The following is a 22,787-nucleotide window of genomic DNA, read 5'->3' on the forward strand; positions in this document are numbered from 1 at the left end:
TTTGGTTTCAAGAGAGTGTGTCGTCTCCCTTATTTACAATTTTGATTCGATACATCTATGTAACAATATTACCCTCGGATTTGTTATTACCCAGCTCAGGAATTCTTAAAAAAAATAGCCAATTGTCATATTCATATATGTTAATTCTTATAATAGACATCATCAATTTACTTAAGAAATCAATACAATTGCTTCAAATTCTGCGTTGATTACAAAATTACTAATCATAAAACAAAATCTTAGAATTATGAACTTTTTCCTTTCTTTCTCTTTTTATGTATCTTATGCTTCTTATGTATCGTCGAGCCGCTTACAGAAAAAAAAAATTACCAATTGTTCTACATGTCATTTTTTTGGTTATGATGGAAAGACAGTGTGGTCTTCGCCGCTATTTACGATCTGGATTAGTTGTCAATACAAACTTTAGCGTAAAGAGCGAGGCGTTGAGGAGAGGACAGCCCTATTCATATACGGAATAATTTCTGTTCGTTTTAAGTTTTATTGTCGCTCCTTACTTTCAGTTAAAAAAAAAACTTGTTTTTTTAATTTAATTACTATAAAGGAACTCTCCCTAGACCAAAACCACCTTTCCAGAGAGGTCATTACCCTCCATTCTCTCAAAAAGTGTCTCTCGTAGACTAGCTCAAGTAACAACGTTTGGTCTTATCAAAGACCAAACGTTAAAACGTCAAAAAATCCAAACATTATCAAAGGTACGCACTGACGAGAGGTTCTAGCGGCATCCGGGACCAAGGTATAGTTGCCTTATAGAGTTTTAAATAAGGCTTAAAGAGTCGTAAGACTTAATAAAGCTTAAACAATGCTTAAAGAGTCCATCGTCCACGGAACGCAACAAAAAAGAGGTTCTAACAGGAGCCGGATTCAAAGAGGTTCAACAAAACTCTTTCCGAGTGTAATTTTGAATGAGAAAAAAAATTCATAGTCAATGGTTTAAATAAAATATTTTGAATATTTGTACAGATGACGCTTCTTTATTTCGAGGCGGAAAATCCGTACAATCGGCCGAAAACAAGTGGGTTGTATAAAAGCCATGAAATTACAGAATTAGGAGGAGGGGTACGTGTATAGGAGGAATAATACAAGAAAAATGTAACCCTGACGAAAATATAACTTACTTTACAACACAGCACAAGAATCATGGAGTAAAGAAAATTTCTTTCATAAATGGGACACATCACAGCGCACAAAGGGTACTTTTCCTTTGGATCTCAACGCGCAATACTACATAACTATTGATCATTGCGCACTCGCGAAGTCATGAAGTAAAACACAATTCAGAAGCTTTATATTTTCAACCTTGTTGGATTTTTTTTTGTTTTTTTAATTTCATGTGATAAATGCCTGTCAAAATCATACATAGAAAAGCTAATTTTGCTGTAAAGAAAAAAATAAAAAAAAAAACAGATATAAAAAATCATTGAAGCCAGATTTATTTCTACTTCTTCTTTCAGACAAATAAGACTTTTCCTGAACGTTGAACACTGAACATTTGTGTTGAAAATCTTTGAACTTTGTTAATTTAGATAGCGAATTATGATCAGATGTCTTTTGGGAGATTGTAGCTAAACAGGGCATGGGACAGTTACACTCCGGCCATTTATCAATTAAATAGAAATAAAACAATTTTTTCAACTGAAAGTAAAGATTAACATTTAAACTTAAAACGAACAGAAATCATTGCGTATATGAGGGGTTCACCCCATAGTCAATACCTCGCTCTTTACGCTAAAGTTCGAATTTTTTACCAATTTAAGAGTTATCCCTGAATCATACAGGCCGTTTAATTAGAATAAAAAGCGCTTTTAAAAGTACTAAAGAAACATTAGCGTAAAGAGCGAGTTATTGACTAGGGGGTGAACCCCCTCATATACGTAATAATTTCTTGTCTTTTTAAGTTTTAATGTTGCTCCTTACTTTCAGTTGAAAAAACTTTTTTTTTAATTTAATTTCTGATCGTTTTTTAAATAACGCTGGGAAATCCGGTCCCACCTTCTAGAAAATTCTCTTCCCCCATAAAAATCCCTCCATATCTTGCAGCCCTTCCCTCGAGGACTTTGGCGGGCTAAGTCATCATCAAAGAAATAGTTAATTGAATTTTCGACTATGCTGAACAACATGGCTATCTCAAAATTTTTATCAGGTGACTTTACAAAAAAAAGCGTGACAGGGGGCCTAGTTACCCTCCAATTTTTGTCATTACTCAGAAAGGGCACAAGAACTTTTAGTTCCCAATCGAATGAGCCCTCTCGCGATAATCTAGGACCACTGGGTGATACGATCATCCCTGTGAAAAAAACAAACAAAAAAAAAAACAAGTAAACACGCATTCGTGATCTTTCTTCGGGCAAAAAATACAAAAATCCATATTTTTGCAGATAGGACCTCGAAACCTTTACAGTAGGAGTCTCTGATACGCTGAATTGGACGGTGAGATTTTCATTAAGATTTTTTTACTTTTAGGGTGTGTTTCCCCCTTTTTTTGAAAATAAGGTAAATATTCTCAGGCTAGTAAGTTTTGATGGGTAAAACTAAACTTGATGAAACTTATATATTTTAAATTAGCGTAAAAATCCAATTCTTTTGATGTATCTTTTGGTATTAAAGTTCCATATTTAGAGTTTTGGTTACTATTTAGCCGGGTCGCTCCTTACTTACAATTCGTTACCACGAACTGTTTGTTAATTTCGTCAACATATCCTTAAAGTTCGCTTAATATCTTCTGCTGTTCTAAGCACATTACAGAAACATCTTCTTGTAAGATTGGAAGCATATAGTGTCTTTTGATTTAATTAAGGATATATACATTTCCCGAACGATGTGACGGCAGATACAATTAACGGTTCTTTAGATAATGCTGTATTTCCTTTTCACAACCAATAAAGGAAAAGTATTTTTTGATTACATTTAGTGCTTTTCTGGACATTTATATAAAGTTTCACCTTAATATTCCTAGTTTTTTTTTGATATCTAGGATCTAACATACCCTCATTTCTTGACAAAAAGCCCTATATATGTTAACAATAGGAAACGTGAATAGGTTACAGCCCTTGCTACAGAGGTTGGGGATTGGGAGCCTTAGAGGCATAGTTATTTAACCTTAGGAATGTTTTTAATTTTATCTCAAAATTCTGACCAGATACTTTTGAGAAAAAAATGAAGGTCGGAGGGGGAGGCTGGTTACTTTTTGATTAATTTTGATTCTTGAAACGGAACTAGTACTATCGATTTCAAATAGAATGGACCTCCTCCTAAGTTTACACGACCATTCCTTCCATAAAATCCTTATATTTTAACAATAACTGCATAACTTACATCCCTTGCTCCAGGGGCTAGGGAGGTTTTGCCTATCACGAAGGCACTGTTTTTCGGCCTTTAGGATTATATTGTGCTTAATGGTAATGTAAAATTTTGATCCGATGCATTTTGGGAAAAACTGGAAACTGGTTTCCCCAACCATGGGGAAACTGGTTGCCCTCCGATCACTTTTGACTCTTAAAAACGAGACTAGAACTTTCAATCAGATAATGCCCCTCAGAAGTTTACGTTACCACCCCTTCGATGAGAAGTGCGTCTGAAAAAATTGTAGTAAATAATAAACTACAGAAGCCTCATAGCACTTTTGTTTAGGCAACTCAACAGCATTGCATCTGATACAATTCTATTCCTCGTACTTTCTTTTTTGTCGGTGTTTTTTGAGTATCTAAAACTTAAACAGGGAACCATGAATAAGTTTCGTTTTGCATTGCTGTTAAATTCTAATTACCGTAGCTTCAACATATCTTATTTTTCCACAAATGGAGAGTTTTAAGGCAGTGATTTGGGGAAACTGAAGACAAAGTGATTATAAGGCAACGATGCGCCTGATAAGTCCAGTAACTACGTCTATTGGGATAAAAACACTCCCTAGAACCCTTGAGAAAGGGCTGTAGTCTTTACAATTTTGTTCATTGTTTACATATGAGATTATGCCCCTCAAGAGTACTATGCCCCTGAAGTTAGACCCACTTAATCAACTAATTCTTCCATATTAACTAGGGCTATATCTGACCCTTAGAAGGGAGGTCGCCTGGGTGCAATAGTGACTGCAGCAATTGTCTTACTGGAAAAAAAATATCGATTAGAGAAGCTAATGTTTTTTTTTCTACCTGTTTTCCCCCCTTACCCTTAACAAAAAAAAAATCATAAAAAATTGGACTTACTAAATGAATCTGATTTATTGACTTAATGTTCGCTTCACAAGCACTCGAATTGGACTGATTCTATCTTATGAATCAGATAAAGAAAAATAAATTCTCTTTCATTCAAACTCATATTGCAGGTTTCATTTTTTTTTCTCTCAAGTGCATCCCTTTACCTCATAATTTATTCTGTACACTGAACTTTTTTGTAGAAGAAATGGTCTTTAACTTTTAAAACACTTTGACTGTGCCAACTACTTATATCTGAATTTACACCATTCTATATTTGCGCTAAATAGCGCCTGCATTTTTTTGCCTTTAAGTGCTTCTTTGGTGGCGGAGAGGGAGAATGGTTGTGGCAAAGGCCTAGAGTGATCCAAAAAATTGAAAATGGAAGATATCTTGTGCAAACATTGAGGCACAAATGTTTATGGTTCTTAGATTTTTTTTCCTTGAAGTGGTGTCCCCATTTTTGCACTAAATTAATCATTTTATTTTATTCTTTACAGATGTAGGTCCAAAATTTTAATGTTCAAGCTTAAATAATGCTTTCGCAAACCAAAAACACATGTGACAATAATCAAACTTTAACTCGTGGACGTACATGCAAGACAATTAAACAAATTTAACAATTTTGTTTTTAGTTGGAGCTTAAAAGACTGGCGAGGCCGTATCAAGAAGGATGGAGTCCCTGGTATGAACCCCCTCCCATCTAAATTTTTTGCCAGACTCATATAATGCTAAAAAAAGCACACGTAAACAAGATTTGTTGCATATTCTATAGTTTTTTTGTGACACTCCCCCCCCCCAAAAAAAAAAAAAATTATCCCTTGGAGGAAAATCGTGGATACGGTCTTGAAGACTTGGCTAATTTGTACACTATTAACTTATTGGGAATAAGTATTGTATCTTGCCATGGCCTGGCTTAATCGCCCCAGAAAATGTCCCAGGAGGAAAATCCCCCTCCCGTCAATTCTCTCTTTGAAACTGGAATTCATATGTAAAATTCAGCGGCCAAAGGGAAATTAAGACCAGAAGGAAGAATGAAGAAAAGAAGAAATCCTCTAGTAAACTGCCTACATTCCAAAATAGTTGTGGATTATCAAACGACACGTGGTAATGAACTGTAAGTAAGGAGCAACTCGGCTCATTAGTAACAGAAGCTAGAAAAAATAATTTTTACATCAAATTATACATCAAATGAGTCCGATTATTATACTGATCGCGAATGTATAAGATTCATAAAGTTAAGCTTATCCATAAAAAGTTAAGAGACTGAGAAAATTTGCCTGATTTTCGAAAAAGGGTGGAAATATTCCCTAAAAACCAAAGAATTTTAATGAAATCACAACATCAGATTTAGTGTATCAGAGAATTTTGATTTAGAAGTTTCAAACTCATATCTACAAAAATCTGGAATTTTTTAATTTTGTCAGAAGAAAGATCACGGATGCCTTTATTTATTCATTGCAGCGAAGATTTCATTATAACAGAAACTGAAACTTCTATTGCCCTTTTCAAGTGGCAAAGAAAAATTGGAGGGCAACTAGCCCCCTTCTCACTCCCCTTTCTTCGCCAAAGTTATCCGATCAAAATTTTTAGACTGTCATTTCTGATCATTATAGTTGAAAGATGCAATAACTATGTATTTAGAAGTAACATGTCCCCCCACGGTCCATGGGGAGAGGCCTGTACGTTATTAAATTTGCCCAATCTTTACGTATAGTATGTGTTATTGGGAAGTATACAGGTAGTTTTTGGGGATGGGAGCTTTTTGTGTTTGGGGTGGGTTTCCATTCGGAGAGTTTGCCGTGGAGAGGGAAATTTCCGGGGAATAGCTTTCCAGAGAAAATTTTACACTGGGGGGACTTTATCTGTTTTATTCTGTCTTTGTCAAAACAACTTTGTATGTGTAGATACTCCAGGAGAATTATCCAGGAATATTTTCAGTGTGTTTGGATTTCTGAAAAAAATTTCCTTGGAAGGAGGGATTTCTGGAGTGATCGAGAAAAAAGACTATAAATTAAAGTCTTTTTCAAACGAAAGCATGATCAGGAGAATTATTCAGGCTTAATCATCCGCAAGAAATTTCAAAGGGGGATTTTCAGAGAGGATGAAATTGTTCAAAGAGAATATTAAAGAGGGGGAAGGTGCATTTTACTTGAGAGGAAGTTTCCAAAGAGGAGTTTCCAGTGATGGGGAGGAGAGAATTTTCCATGCAGGGTGAGTCAAGCTTACTAGTATTGTTTGTAAAATGATCAGAAAAAAGTTTTTTTAACTGAAATTAAGGAGCAGCACAAAACTCAAAACGATAAGAAATTATTCTATATAAGAGCTGCCCCCTTTTCAATATCTTGCTTTTTGCGCTAAGGTTTGACTGTTTGTCTTAATTTTCTTAAGAACGGCTACTGAAAAACAAGGGCCGTCCAGTTAGAATAGGAAGCTTTTTTAAAAGTCCTAAAAGTTTGTGCGTAAAGAGCAAGGTATTGAACAGGGGGACAATTGTATCATTTACAGAATAATTTCTGTTCGTTTTAAGTTTTATTTTGCTCCTTGCTTTCAGTTAAAAAACTTGATTCTTTTTTTTATTTAATCCAGGTTGCAGCGGTAGCTAGCAGCATTGTAAGAGACGATCACGTCCCATACTAAGAAATACAATAAGCCATAACTCCTAAAAATAGAGTCATCTCAAAACAAGAAATTAGAACCGGCTTGTCCGATAAACTTATATAAAAAACTTAATGTCCCTTGGTTTGAACAACAAGGAAAACCTATTCGCTCGAAAATTATCGAAACAGTTTTTTTTTGAGTTTATGTTTAAGTTAAAGTTTTTATGTAAGTTTCATCTTTTGTGATGTAGAATCAAACAGTTTGTGGAAACAAACTACAAATGTGAATTTAATTTTGAAAAACTTTGCTTGTTCTATATATGCAATGGTCATTAAGCTCAATTTACATATCTAATACTACGAGCCTTAGTATATATGTCTAAATTTCGAAAAATAATAAAACACCCCTAAAAGGGTAGGAAGCATCCATGGAAATCAGATACTTAACTTCAGCATAATAACAAACCCTACTATAAATGTTTCAAGGTCCTATCCACAAAATGTGGAATTTTGCATTTTTTCTTCCCCCAAAAGAAAGATCACGGATGCAAATTTACTTGAAAATGTTAACTAGAAAATCAGGAAATGGATAATTCGAATGGATATCAAAAGTTCTACTTACGAGCCTAAGAAAAATTTCCACATTTTCAAAAGATTAAAGAACATTAATGTGGACTTTTGAAATTTTTGAATTTTTTCCCCAGAAGAAAGATCACAGATTAGTTTTTTTTTGTGTTTTTTTTTTGTTCCAGGGATGTCATTATTGAGCTGATTGTAATATAAAATCAGGACATGACTCATTAGAACAGGAACTATAAGTTTTACTGCCCTATTAAAGTGACGAAAAAGATAGTGCCACAGTAAAGTGGCATTTTTTTGCCATTTTACGACACCAAGCAACGATCTTGCCCAGTTTTGGACCAAGTTAGTATCGATTAGAAAAACTTAGGTAGCCAAACGATCTTAAAGTATATTAAATAAAAATAAGTTTTTTTTAACTGAAAGTAAGGGACGACGTTAAAACTTAAAACAAACAGAAATTATTCCGTATATGAAAGGGGCTGTCCCCTCCTCAACGCCTCACTCTTTATGCTAAAGTTTTTTATTGCTTAAAAAAATGAGTCGTCAGAAAGTCAAACTCTAGCGTAAAGAGCGAGGCGTTGAGGAGGGGACAGCCCCTTTCATATATGGAATAATTTCTGTTCGTTTTAAGTTTTAACGTCTTTCCTTACTTTCAGTTAAAAAAACTTGTTTTTTTTATTTAATTTTTGAACGTTTTTAAATTAATGCAGATTTTGATTTTTGCTCACCGTACATGAATAATTCAAACAAAATTTGCATATTAATTTTACTTTTATTTGGTTAAATGGCTTTCTCGAAACTTGTTTCATTTTATTTACGAACGTTTTTATTAGTAATAAATATAAGTAACTTACGAATTGACTTACGTAACGAACTTCTATATTCATATATTTTTAATACGTATATTAGGGGGCTCGCTCCCTAGTCAATACCTCGCTCTTTTAGCTAAAGTTCAAATTTTGTTCCAATTCTTTAAAAGTGACCCCTTAATCACAAAGGTCGCTATTTAGAATAAATAGCTCTTATGAAAGTACTAAAAAATCTTTGGCTTAAGGAGCGAGGTATTCACTAAGGGGTGAACCTAATCATACACGTAATATTTTCTGTTCGTTTTAAGTTTTGATGTTACTTCTTATTTTCAGTTGGAAAACTTGTTTTTTTATATTTAATTTCTGACTTTTTTAAATAATGCTGGGAAATCCGGCGCCCCCTTCATAGCAATGTCTCTTCCCCCATGAAAACTTCCTTCATGGAAAGATCCTCCCATATAACCCCCAACCCACCCACCCCCCTACTACCAGAAAAAATCCCCCCTGAAAACGTCTGTATACTTCCTAATAACCAGTTCTATATGTTAACATTGAGTAAAGTTCATAGCTTTCAGCCCTCCCCCCGTGGACTTCGGGGGATTAAGTCATTCTAAAGGACATAGTTATCATATTTTCAACCCTGCTGAAGAAAATGGCCATCTCAAAATTTTGATCAGGTGACTTTGGGAAAAAAAATGAGCGTGGGAGTTACCCTCCATTTTTTTTTGGTCACTTAAAAAGGGCACTAGAACTTTTTATTTCCATTTGAATGAGTCCTCCTACGATATTCTAGGACCTCTGGGTCGATACGATCACCCCTGGGGAAAAAAACACAGAAAATAACAAATAAACACGCATCCGTGATCTTTCTTCTGGCAAAAAATGCAAAATTCCACATTTTTGTAGATAGGACCTTGAAACCTCTACAGTAGGGTTTCCTGATACGCTGAATATGATGATGTGATTTTCATTGAGGTTCTATTAGTTTTAGGGGGTCTTTCCCCCTTTTTTCGAAAATCAGCCAAATTTTCTCAGGCACGTAACTTTTGATGGGCAAGACTAAACTTGATGAAAATTATATATTTGAAATCAGTACTGAAATTTTATTCTTTTGATATATCTATTGGTATCAAACATCCGTTTTCTAGAGTTTCGGTTACCATTGATCCGGGTCGCTCCTTACTTACAGTTCGTTACCACGAACTGTTTGAAAAAAAACATTTATACGAACCTTCCACATTGCAAAAGAAGTATCTCCGCACGGTTTCCGCAATTGCTCCTGAAAAATCATGTAGTTCAAACGAGTAAAGATACTTCAGGTGGAAAAACCTTCTGATGTGTTCCTTGAAGTCGCATTTTCGATCATAGTTGCCAGGCGGGGTGCATTTGTGCCATTTGGGCGCTTTTTGAGTTGATTGCGCATTGAATTTTTAAAAATTGGCGCATTGCGCCGATTTTACTCATTTCATAAAAATTCGGTACAAAGTGGGCGCATTTTACCTTCACAATAACAATGACAAAACTCAAATTTAAAGTCTATTGTTTACTGACAACTTCTGCTGACAGATTTAGGAATCTGTCTATAAATACAATTGGAATTTTTAGAAGCCCGTAGGGATTCTCATATCGCATTCCAGACTCCATGACAACCTAAATTTCAATTTATCAAAGCGTGCATCATCCTTAGCGTGAAAAACCATATGGGAAATTGGTCAAATTTCAAAAAAAAAATGCAGAAAAGAGTGGGAAAAGCTGACCTTTGTTTGACATAGCTCAAGCTTCTGTAAGCTTACCCCTTTGTCGAGAGAGTGTTTTCTGTTATGAAATTTGTCAAACAGTTCGTGGTAACGAACTGTAAGTAAGGAGCGACCCGGCTCAATAGTAACCGAAACTCTAAAAACAAAATTTTGATACCAATAGATATATCAAAGGAATTGGGTTTTTATGCTGACTTCAAAGTCTCATCAAAATGGGGAAACATCCTATAAAAGTCATAGAACTTTAATGAAAATCACACCATCAGATTCAGTGTATCAGAGAACCCTGCTATAGAAGTTTCAAGCTCCTATCTGCAAAAATGAAATGTGGAATTTCATGAAATCTGGCAAAGGGGGCTGCCCCCTCCTCAACCCCTCGCTCTTTACAAACCTAATTCGAAGTTCAGTAAAATGAAAACACAAATAAAATAACAATCGGAACTGTTGAAGGACCTTGCCATGTACAATTCTGTCTCATATGTATGTCTTTGGCTTCTGTTTCATGACAAAATCTCAGTAGATTATCTTTAGCCTGAATTTTTATAGAGAGTTGCATTAATAACGGCCAATCTAGTTTCTTATCTTTGACTTGGTCGTTCTAATTTATATTTTGAAAGCTACGAAACATTTTGTTCTCATAACTAAGTTTGAGAATTTATACCTTTTTGAAGCTTAGAATTGCAATGTCAGAAAAAAACTGTATAAAGAAGTAAACTTTGATGTCACTTACCTAAATGACATTTTGAATGACATTGATGACATTCAAGGATCATGCTTCTCTTTAGTTCTACATTGGGAAATATGATCTATTAGCTATTTTTATCAAATACGCCTTTAAATTCAACGTTTTTGTGAAACTAATCTATATTCCAAGACCACTATACTGACTATCTACTTATTTCTTTTTTTTTAGTTCTTTAATGACAATTACTATTCCTGATTGGGAGTAACTTACCGTATTAGCCAGAACGTAATGTAAAATACCACTTTAGCTATTGGTAAGCATTTTATTTCTGTTAGATCTTCTTTAATTCCCTTTTCTATTTAAATCTCTGACATGCCAGAGAACTAACGTAAATATCTTTTTTGTTAAGCCAGAGAATGAGAACAGAAAATTTCGACAACAAAAGTGTATTTAATCAGTCAAAAATGGTTCACTGTTCCAGGTTTCGCATATGGAATCAAAATCTGTCAATGTAGACTGAATCCTACCAATTTTGAGTTCTAGTATTCTGAAAGCAAAATTCACGCTATCTGGTAGCATTGTCTCTGAATTTCTGGTTGTTTTTTTTTTTTCATCCCTGCAAGATCTAATTTACCCTGAATGTCAAACTCCACATAAAAAATATATAGCAAAAATGTGTTGCGCATTTTTGCTTCCCTTTGTGCGCTATCTAAAGTCAGGCACCTGACATCACTGTTTTCGATTGCAAAGGGAGAACCGTTATCATTGTTATAGTTATTCGAAAATGGTACTAAAATTGAGGGAAGGGAGCACCCCTCCTTCATCTATTAAAACATTCAGATAAAAATTTGTAGCGATAAAGTAATGGGAAGGATGTTTGGGGTGAGCTTTATGTTCTATTTGGATTTACGTCTTATTTTGTAATGTCGGAAAAGCAACGGCTTCTTTGGCAAGTTCCCCTTTTTCTAAGCCTGATTTCCAATTGTATCTCCGTATTTTGGTCCTAATTACTTGAAGTCGATGGCCCTAGAGCCAGTTTCTGTGGCTGAGATAATTAGACTTGTTTTCTGGTCCAGCAAAAAGATTTAGTGTATTCTGGTCCTGATTAGATACCACCAAGGTACTGGAATTCGTTCTTCCTTCAACTTTGTGTCCTTTGACATGAATTGTAAATCTATCCATGAAGAATAAAATTTTTCCCACTTCACCTAAGGAAGCTGGAGTGATTCTACACAATGTTGGACCTTGGATTGATTCAGCTAATTGTCGGCTTATATCTTTAACCTCTATTTTCTGTCTAATTTTTATCGTATCTCACTATTATCAGATTTAACCTGACATTCATAAGTTTCTGGCTAGATGTCAGATCTACTATTATCAGATTTAACCTGACATTCACAAGTGTCTGGACAGATGCCATATATGGCTAGATGATAGCGCACACGTGGATGTTACGTAATGGCAGCGCTAAGCAGGGGAATTTTATTAAGACATTTTTTGTGTTTCCTGCGGCTGCAATAATTAAGACACAGAGGAAGAAAATTGATTACTAGAGATTTGCTACCATCTGCTCATTAAGTTTTGCTTTTAAAGGGTATTACCAGATAATATTGTGGTTTGCTGCTTGCGAATTTTTTAGTAATAAAGGTGACAGGGGCTGCAAGACGCTTAAATTGTGTATATGTTTACATAATGAAGGTTTCCCCTGGAAAACGGAATCTAAAAAGATACAGACCATTAAAAATGAAAGTTTTATTAGTAAAAGTAGAAGGCTATCTTATAGTCGTGACGGGAGTCCATATATGGGCATAGAGTCCCTAGGGAGATGGTTTTTGTCAGTGAAAATGGAAAAACAGTATTCTTCTCACTTGAAAAAACAGGAATTTTCTCACATTGATGGTTGTATCTTGGAGGGTTATGTGTGTTGGTCAATTTATTTGATGTTTTTCATGGATGTCAACATCAATTTACGTCTGTTTTATTGTTTTTGTCAGTGAGAATGAAAAAACAGGAACTTTCTCACATTAATGGATGTCAACAGTAATTCATGTCTGTTTTATGGTTTTTGTCAGTGAGAATGAAAAAACAGGAACTTTCTCACATTTATGTCTGTTTTTATGGGTTTTGTCAGTGTGAATAAAAAAAACAGGAATTTTGTCACATTTATGGATGAATGGATGGATGGATGGATAGATGGATGGATGGATGGATGGATGGATGGATGGATGGATGGATTGATGGATGGATGGATTGAAGGATGGATGAATGGATGAATGGATGAATGAATGGATGGATGGATGGATGGATGGAATGGATGGATGGATGGATGGTTGGATGGATGGATGGATGGATGGATGGATGGATGGATGGATGGATGGATGGATGGACGAATGGATGGATGGATGGATGGATGGATGGATGGATGGATGGATGGATGGTTCTTTCAATTATTTCGGTGAAACAGTTAGAGACATTTTAAAAGATGATTTTAAAAGATGATTTTAGAAGAGGATTTGAGGGTGAAACTCTGTGGTCGTTATAATACACAAGTTCCATTTGAACAGTGTTGTGAGGTCCCCTAGCACAACCCAAAAGGGTTCCGATCCTCCTACCCCAACCCCGAAGGAAACTCCTGGTCCTCAAAGGTTCTCCGGGCTCCCAAAGGGCCCCCGGCACCCCAAAGGCTCCTGAGCCCCCATTATAATACTTTTTAAGGCTTTATTATATCTTTTCAGAACAAATTATTATTTTAGGGAATTATTTCAGTGAAACAGTTAGAGACATTTTAAAAGATGATTTAAAAGATGATTTTAGAAGAGGATTTGAGGGTGAATCTCTGTGGTCGTTATAATACACAAGTTCCATTTGAACAGTGTCGTGAGGTCCTCTACCCCAACCCCAAAGGGTTCCGATCCCCCTACCCCAACCCCCAAGGAAGCCCCCGGTCCTCAAAGGTCCCCCAAGCTCCCAAAGGACCACCCCGCCCACAAGGGCCCCCCAGACCCTCAAAGGCCCTCCCCAGGCCCCGTCTTTCGTTGATGTGTGTTGTCTGAAACCTATGATTTGGGGTGTATGGGTTGCTATTTTTGACTTTTCTGAGTTGGATTTCTTAGTCTTTCATAGGTATGTGTTGTCCGAAACCTACGATTCGGGATAGGTGGTTTGCTATTTTTGACTTTTCTGAGCTAAGTTTCTTAGCCTTTCATAGGTGTGTGCGGTCAGAAAATTATGATTTGGGATTTGTAGTTTGCTTTTTGGACTTTTCAGAGCTAGGATTCTTTGTCCCTCATAGGTATGTGTTGTCTGAAACCTATAGTTTGGGATGAATAATTGGATATTTCAGGCTCTTATGAGCTAGGCTTCTTAGTATTTCGTAGGTGAATGTTGTCTGAAACTCACGATTTGGGATATGTAAATTACTATTTCGGGCTTTTCTGAGCTAGATATCTTAGTCTTTCATAGGTATGTGTTGTCCGAAACCTACGATTTGGGATGGGTGGTTTGCTATTTTTGACTTTTATTATCTCGGTTTCTTAGCATTTTCTATGTGTGTTAGGTTATAAATTTATGATTTAGAATTTGTTGTTGCTTTTGGGACTTTTAAGAGCCAGGATTCTTTGTCCTTAATATGTACGTGATTTCTGGAACCTATAGTTTGGGATTAATAGTGGGCTATTTCAGGTAGACCTGTACCAGACATCTAAGCCTCTTGCCTGCGACTATTGCCCTAAACTTATAATTTGGGATACGTAAATCACTGTTTCTGACTTTTCTGAGCCATATTTCTTTGTCAATCGTTGGTATATGTTGTCTGAAATCTATGATATTCGATTAGCGGACTTATATTTTTGAATTTTTTGAGCAGAATTTCTTTGCCGTTTATAGGTGAGTGTTGTATTAAACTTATGAGTTTGGACGGTTAATTTTCCATTTCTGGCTTTTATGAACTATATTTATTAGCCTTTCATAGGTGTGTGTTGTCAGAAAATTATGATTTGGGATGTGCAGTTTGCTATTAGGACTTTTCAGAGCTAGGATTCTTAGTCCATCATAGGTATTTGTTGTCTGAAACCTATAGTTTGGAGTGAGTAGTTTGCGATTTCAGGCTTTTATGAGCTAAGTTTCTTAACCTTTCGTAAGTGTGTGTTGACTGAAACTTATGTTTTGAGGTGCGTAATTTGCTATTTCCGACTTTTCATAACCAGATTTCTTAGCCTTTTATTGGTGTGTGTTGTCTGAAACCTATAGTTTAGGATGAGTGGTTTGCTATTTTTGACTTTTCTGACCTAGATTTCTTAGCCTTTCATAGGTGTGTGTTGTCTGAAACTTATGATTTGAGGTGTGTAATTTGATAGTTGGACTTTTCAGAGCTAGGATTCTTAGTCTCTCATAAGTGTGTGTTGACTGAAGCCTATAGTTTAGGATGAGTGGTTTGCTATTTTTGACTTATCTTAGCTATATTTTTTAGCCTTTCATAGGCGAATGTTGTCTGAAACTTATGATTTGAGGTGTGTAAATTGCTAGTTGGACTTTTCAGAGCTAGGATTCTTAGTCTCTCATAAGCGTTTGTTGTCTGAAACTTCTAGTTTGGGATGAATAGTTTGCTATTTCAGGCTTTTCTGAGCTAAGGTTTCCTAGTATTTCGTAGGTGAATGTTGTCTGATCCTTATGATTTGGGATATGTAAATTACTATTTCGGCTTTTCTAAGCTAGATTTCTAAGTCTTCTGTTGGTATGTGTTGTCTAAAAACTATGATTTGGGATGTGTGAATTGCTACTTTTGACTTTTCTGAGATGGGTTTCTTAGCCTTTCTTAGGTATGTGTTGTTGTTGTCCGAAAAATATGATTTGAGATGGTTATTTTTCTATTTTTGACTTTACAGAGCTAGGATTCTTAGTTCCATCATAGGTATTTGTTGTCTGAAACCTATAGTTTGGGATGAGTAGTTTACTATTTCAGGCTTTTCTGAGCTAAGGTTTCTTAGTATTTCGTAGGTGTGTGCTGTCTGAAACTTATGATTTGAGGTGTGTAATTTGCTATTTCCGACTTTTCATAACCAGATTTCTTAGTCATTGCTAGGTGTGTGGTGTCTGAAACCTATGATTTGCTATTTTTGACTTTTCTGAGCTGGATTTCTTAGCCTTTCATAGGTGTGTGTTGACTGAAACCTATAGTTTAGGATGAGTGGTTTGCTAATTTTTGACTTTTCTGAGCTAGATTTCTTAGCCTTTCATAGGTGTGTTGTCTGAAACTTATGATTTGAGGTGTGTAATTTGCTAGTTGGACTTTTCAGAGCTAGGATTCTTAGTCTCTCAAGGGCGTCTGTTTTCTGAAACTTCTAGTTTGGGATGAATAATTTGCTATTTCAGGCTTTTCTGAGCTAAGGTTTTCTAGTATTTCGTAGGTGAATGTTGTCTGAAACTTATGATTTGGGATATGTAAATTACTATTTCGGCTTTTCTAAGCTAGATTTCTTAGTCTTTTGCTGGTGTGTGTTGTCTGAAACCTATGATTTGGGATGGGTGGATTGCTATTTTTGACTTTTCTGAGCTGGATTTCTTAGCCTTTCATAGGTGTGTGTTGTCTGAAACCTATGATTTGTGATGGTTAATTTGCTATTTTTGACTTTTCTGAGCTAGGTTTCTTAGCAACTCATAGGTGTGTGTTGTCAGAAAATTATGTTTTGGGATGTGTAGTTTACTATTTGGACTTTTCAGAGCTAGGACTCTTAGTCCCTCATAGGTATTTTTTTTATGGAATCAATAGTTTGGGATGAGTAGTCTGCTATATCAGGCTTTTCTGAGCTAAGGTGTCTTAGTATTTTATAGCTGGGTGTTGTCTGAAACTTATGATTTGAGGTGTGTAATTTGCTATTTCCGACTTTTCATAGCCAGATTTCATAGTCTTTCGTAGGTATGTGTTGTCTGAAACCTATAATTTGGGATGTGTGGCTTGTTATTTTTTGACTTTTCTGAGTTGGATTTCTTAGCCTTTCATAGGTGTGTGTTGACTGAAACCTATGTTTTGAGATGAGTGGTTTGCTATTTAGATTTCTTAGCCTTTCATAGGTGTGTGTTGTCAGAAAATTATGATTTGGGAGTTGTAGTTTACTTTTTGGACTTTTCAGAGCTAGGATTTTTAGTCCCTCATAGGTGTTTGTTGTCTGAAACTTATAGTTTGGGATGAGTAGTTTGCTATTTTAGGCTTTTCTGAGCTAAGGTTTCTTAATATTTCCTAGATGAATGTTGTCTGAAACTTATGATTTGGGATATGTAAATTACTATTTCGGGGTTTTCTAAGCTAGACTTCTTAGTCTTTCGTTTGTGTGTGTTGTCTGAAACCTATGATTTGGGATGTGTGGGTTGCTATATTTTGACTTTTCTGAGCTGGATTTCTTAGCCTTTCATAGGTGTGTGTTGACTGAAACCTATGATTTGGGATGAGTGGTTTTCTATTTTTGACTTTTCTGAGCTAGATTTCTTAGCCTTTCATAGGTGTTTGATGTCAGAAAATTATGATTTGGGATTTGTAGTTGGCTTTTTGGACTTTTCAGAGCTAGGATTCATAGTCCCTCATAGGTGTTTATTGTCTGATACCCACAGTTTAGGATGAGTAGTTGGCTATTTCAGGATCTTCTGAGCTAAGGTTTCATAGTATTTTGTAGGTGTGTGCTGTCTGAAACTTATGATTTGAGGTGTGTAATTTGCTATTTCCGAATAATAATATTTCTCAAAATTAATATAAAAAGATTCCACTTCAGTTCAGATTTTTCTCAAAGAGATGAAAAAATTTAAAATACTGTTCCAAATTTTTCAAAGAAGATAGAAAAGTTCAAGTTCTCTTCTGAATTTTATCAAAGAACGCAATTAAATTCTAATTTCTCCATAGAAAATAAAAAGCTTCCACTTCAGTTTTAAGTTCACCAAGACATAAAAAGTTTAAAGTTTATTTCAATTTTTTCCGTAGAAGATAGGAAATGTTATAGTATGATTTGTGATTATTTTCCATGAAGATAAAAATTTTCACTTTAATTCTAAATTTTCTTAAATTCAGTTCCGACTTTTCTCAAAGAGATGAAAACATTTAAAATAATGTTCCAAATTATTCAAAGAAGATTGAAAAGTTCAAGTTTTCTGTTGCATTGTACCAAAGAACAAGATTGAATTATAATTTCTCTAGAGAAGAGAAGAATCTTACTCTTCAGTTTCTAGTTCACCAAGGCATAAATAATTTAAAGTTCACTTCTAAATTTTTCCGTAGAATATAGGAAAAGTTATGCTATGATTGTGATTATTTCCCATAAAGATAAAAAGCGCCACTTTAATAATAAATTTCCTTAAATCCAATTCCAATATGTGTCAAACAGATGAAAAATTTAAAGTTCTGTTCCAAAAATTGTCTCAGACGAGGAAAATTTCAATTTCGATTCTGAATCTTCGAAATTAAAATTAAATAAGTTATTGATCAAATCTATTTTTACAAAAATAACATAAGAGTTTGCACTCCAGTTCAGATTTTTTTCGCAAGGACATGAAGAAATTTAAAGTTCTGTTCCAAATTTTTCATAGAAGATAGGGAACGTTATACTTTGATCGTGAATATTCAAGTTCTATTCTGAATTTTACCAAAAAACACAATTCAATTCTAATTTCCACAATAAAAAATTTAAAGTTCACTACTAAGTTTTTCAATAGAAGACAGCAAAAGTCATTTTATGATTGCAATTGTTTCCCATGAAGAAAAAAAACTGCACTCACATTCTAAGTTTTCATAAATTCAGTTCAAACTTTTCTCCAAGAGATTAACAATTTTAAAATCTTGATCCGAATATGTCATCGGAAGAAGAAAAGTTCAATTTTGATTCTGAATTTAATCAATGAAAAGGAAATAGGATATTGATCAAATCTATTTTCCCAAAATAACATAAAAAGTTCCAGTTCAGTTCAGATTTTGTTTCTCAAGGAGATGAAGAAATTTAAAGTTCTGTTCCAAATTTTTCATAGAAGATAGGAAAAGTTATACTTTGATTGTGAATATTCTTCATGAATATATGGAGCTCCACTTTAATTCTGGCTCCACTTTAATTCTGAGTTTTCTCGAAGAACTGCAAAATGTACAAGTTCTCTTCTGAATTTTCTTAGAGAAGAGAAAAAAAATTTAGCTCAATTCTGAAATTTACCAATGAAAATGAATAAGCTTTCATTTCAGTTCCTAATTTCTCAAAGACATAACAAATTTAAAGTTCAATTCTAAATTTTTCCATAGAAGATAGGAATGGCTATGCTATGATTGTGATTATTTATCATAAAGATAAAAAGTTTCACTTTATAAACTTTCACTTCTTAAATTCAATTCATTTATCTAACCACCAAAACCACTAGGCTAGGTTAGGTTAGGTTGGATTAAGTTAGGTTAGATTAAGTAAACTTATCATGAGCGCTCATGAGCGCTATTTTTTTCTCTTCTCTAAGAAAATTCAGAAGAGAACTTGTACATTTTACAGTTCTTCAAGAAAACTCAGAATTAAAACATAGCCAGAATTAAAGTGGAGCTCCATATCTTCCTAAAGACGAGTCGCGCTGAGAGCAGGTAATGTCAACTCGTAGACGAAAAACACGTACCGGAACTTTAAATTTTTCATCTCTGAGAATAGTCATTACTTAATTCTTTAGAATTTGGAATTAAATTGGGACTATTTATCTCCTTGTTAAACAGTAACAACAAAAATTCGACTTTGTCTATATTCTACAAAAAATTTAGAACTGAACTTTAAATTTTTTCTTGTTGAAATTAGAATTGAATTGTGTTCTTTGGTAAAATTCAGAATAGAACTTGAATATTAACGCTCAAAGCATAACTTCTCCTATCTTCTATGAAAAATTTGGAACAGAACTTTAAATTTCTTCATCTCCTTGAGAAAAAAAATCTGAACTGAAGTGGAAATTTTTATGTTATTTTGGGAAAATAGATTTGATCAATAACTTATTTCATTTTCATTGAGAAAAATCAGAATCGAAGTTGAACTTTTCTTTTTCCGAGAAAATATTTGGAACAGAACTTTAAATTTTTTCATATCTTTGAGAAAGGTCGGAATTGAATTTAATAGAACTTGGAATGAAAGTGAGACTTTATCTTAATGTAAAACAATCACTACAATGGTATGACTTTTCCTATCCTCTATGGGAAAAATTAGAACTGAACTTTGAATTTTTTATTGATGAATTAGAGGTGAACAGCGTTGATATATAAAATTCAAACAAGAAATCGAATATTCACGATCAGAGTATAACTTTCCCAATCTTCTATGAAAAATTTAGAACAGAACTGTAAAGTTCTTCATCTCTTTGAGAAAAAAATCTTAACTGGAGTGGAAATTTTTACGTTATTTTTTAGAAAATATATTGGATCAATAACTTATTTCGTTTTGATTGTGAAAATTAAGAACTGAAGTTGAAATTATCCTCTTACGGGAAAATATTTGGAACAGAACTTTAAATTTTTTCATCTCTTTGAGAAAGGTCGGAATTGAATTTAAGAAAATTTAGAATTAAAGTGAAGTGTTTTATCTTTATGGAAAATAATCACAATCATAGTATAACTTTTCCTATCTTCTACGGAAAAATTTAGAAGTGAACTTTAAATTTTTATGTCTTGGTGAACTTGAAACTGAAGTGTAAGTTTCTTATCTTCTCTATAGAAATTAGAATTGAATTGTGTTCTTTGGTAAAATTCAAAAGAGAGCTTGAACTTTTCTATCTTCTATGAAAAATTAGGAACAGTATTTTAAATTTTTTCATCTCTTTGAGAAAATTCGGAACTGAATTTAAGAAAATTTAGAATTGAAGTGAAACTTTTTATCTTCATGGAAAATAATCACAAATCATACTATAACTTTTCCTATCTTCTACGGAAAATTTTGAACTAAACTTTAAACTTTTTATGTCTTGGTGAACTTAAAACTTTAAGTGGAAGCCTTTTATTTTCTCTGGAGAAATTAGAATTGAATTGTGTTCTTTGGTAAAATTCAGAAGAGAACTTGAACTTTTCTATCTTCTTTGAAAAATTTGGAACAGTATTTTAAATTTTTGTTATCTCTTTGAGAAAAATCTGAACTGAAGTGGAAACTTTTTATATTATTTTGGAGAAATAGAATTGATCATGTCGGAAATAGCAAATTACACACCTCAAATCATAAGTTTCAGACAGCACACACCTACTAAATACTAAGAAACCTTAGCTCAGAAAAGCCTGAAATAGCCAACTACTCATCCCAAACTGTAGGTTTCAGACAACAAATACCTATGAGGGACTAAGAATCCTAGCTCTGAAAAGTCCAAAAAGCAAACTACAAATCCCAAATCATAATTTTCGGACAGCACACACCTATTAAAGGCTAAGAAATCTAGCTAAGAAAAGTCAAAAATAGTAAACAACTCATCCCAAATCATAGGTTTCAGTCAACACACACCTATGAGAGACTAAGAAATCCAGCTCAGAAAAGTAAAAAAAAAATAGCAACCCATACATCCCAAATCATAGGTTTCAGACAACATACACCGACGAAAATCAATAAGTCTGGCTCAGAAAATCCCTAAATTTTAATTCAGATACTCAAATTTATAATCTTTAGAAAACAATTATCAACGAAACACTAATAAGTCTTAGCTCAGAAAAGCCTGAAATAGCCAACTGCTAATCCTAAACTAGAAGATTCTGGCAAGAAACATAAATTAGTGGCTAAGAGTCCTAGCTCTGAAAAGTCCAAAAAGCAAACTACACCTCCCAAATCATAATTTTTTGACAACACACACCTATGAAAGGCTAAGAAATCTAGCTCAGAAAAGTCTAAAATAGGAAACCACTCATCTCAAATCATATTTTTCTGACAACACACACCTATGAAAGGCTATGAAATCTCATTCAGAAAATTCAAAAAATAGCAAACCAATCATAGGTTTAAGACAGCACACGCATACGAAAAACTATGAAATCTGGCTATGAAGAGTTAGAAAGATGCCATAGCACGCCTAAAATCATAAGTTTCAGAGAACACACACTTACGAAAGAGTAAAACACTTTGGCTAAGAAGATACTTAAATAGTAAACTATTAAACAAAAACTATAGGTTCCAGAAAAACAATAACTAAGAAGAACTATGAATCATAGCTCTGTAAATACCTAATACAAAAGTCCACATCCAAAATCATAATTTTCTGGGACACCACACCTATGAGATTCCAAAAAACCGAGCACAGAACAGTCAAAAGTAGCAAATTTACCATCCCAAATCATAGGTTTCAGACAACATACACCTATGAAAGGCTAAGAAATCCAGCTCAGAAAAGTCAAAATAGCAATCCACCCATCCCAAATCATAGGTTTCAGACAACACACACCAACGAAAGACTAAGAAATCTAGCTTAGAAAAGCCGAAATAGTAATTTACATATCCCAAATCATAAGTTTCAAAAACATTCACCTATAAAATACTGTAAAACCTTAGCTCATAAAAGCCTGAAAAATCAAACTCCTCATTCCAAAGGATAAGTTTAAGCCAACAACAACCTCTGGGATAATAAGATTCATATATATTAAAATCCAAGAAATCAAATTAAAAACAGCAAATAGAAAGCTTCAGACAACACACACCTACGAGTGAAGAAAAAAACCCGCTAAGACAAGGAATAAATTGCAAGCTATACATCAAAAACTATAGGTTTCAGTCAACACACACCTATGAAAGACTAAGAAATCCAGCTCAGAAAAGTCAAAAAATAGAAACCCACACATCCCAGATCTTAAGTTTCAGTCAACACACCCCTACGAAAGGCTAAGAAACCTAGCTCATAAAAGCCTGAAATAGCAAACTACTCATCCCAAACTTTAGGTTTGAGACAAAAAATACTTATGATGGACTAAGAATCCTAGCCCTGAAAAGTCATATTTGCACACTGCTTATCCCCCATCATATTTTGAAGACAACACAAACCTATAAATAGCTAGGAAATATTGCGCAGAAAATCAGGAAATAGCAAACTAACCATCCCAAATCATAAGTTTCAGACAACACTCGCCTATGAACGGCTAAGAAATCCAGCTCAGAAAAGTCAAAATAGCAATCCACCCAACCCAAATCATAGGTTTC

At 34.3% G+C, this 22,787-nt stretch overlaps 1 long non-coding RNA gene across 2 annotated transcripts in view; it reads right to left on the reverse strand.

Annotated features, from left to right (window-relative positions):
- LOC148953406 (uncharacterized) overlaps nucleotides 1–4,252 on the reverse strand; it is a 51,786-nt gene extending 47,534 nt beyond the window's left edge. For both annotated transcript variants that reach the window (XR_016141638.1, XR_016141635.1), the window contains exon 1: nucleotides 4,221–4,252. This is a non-coding gene — a long non-coding RNA (uncharacterized LOC148953406). The remainder of the gene's footprint in view (nucleotides 1–4,220) is intronic.
- Nucleotides 4,253–22,787: the final 18,535 nt, after the last annotated feature.

The sequence above is a fragment of the Artemia sp. Qi Xiang Cuo genome, chromosome 4 (genome assembly GCF_049724085.1).
Source record: "Artemia sp. Qi Xiang Cuo chromosome 4, ASM4972408v1, whole genome shotgun sequence".
Lineage (NCBI taxonomy): Eukaryota > Metazoa > Arthropoda > Branchiopoda > Anostraca > Artemiidae > Artemia > Artemia sp. Qi Xiang Cuo.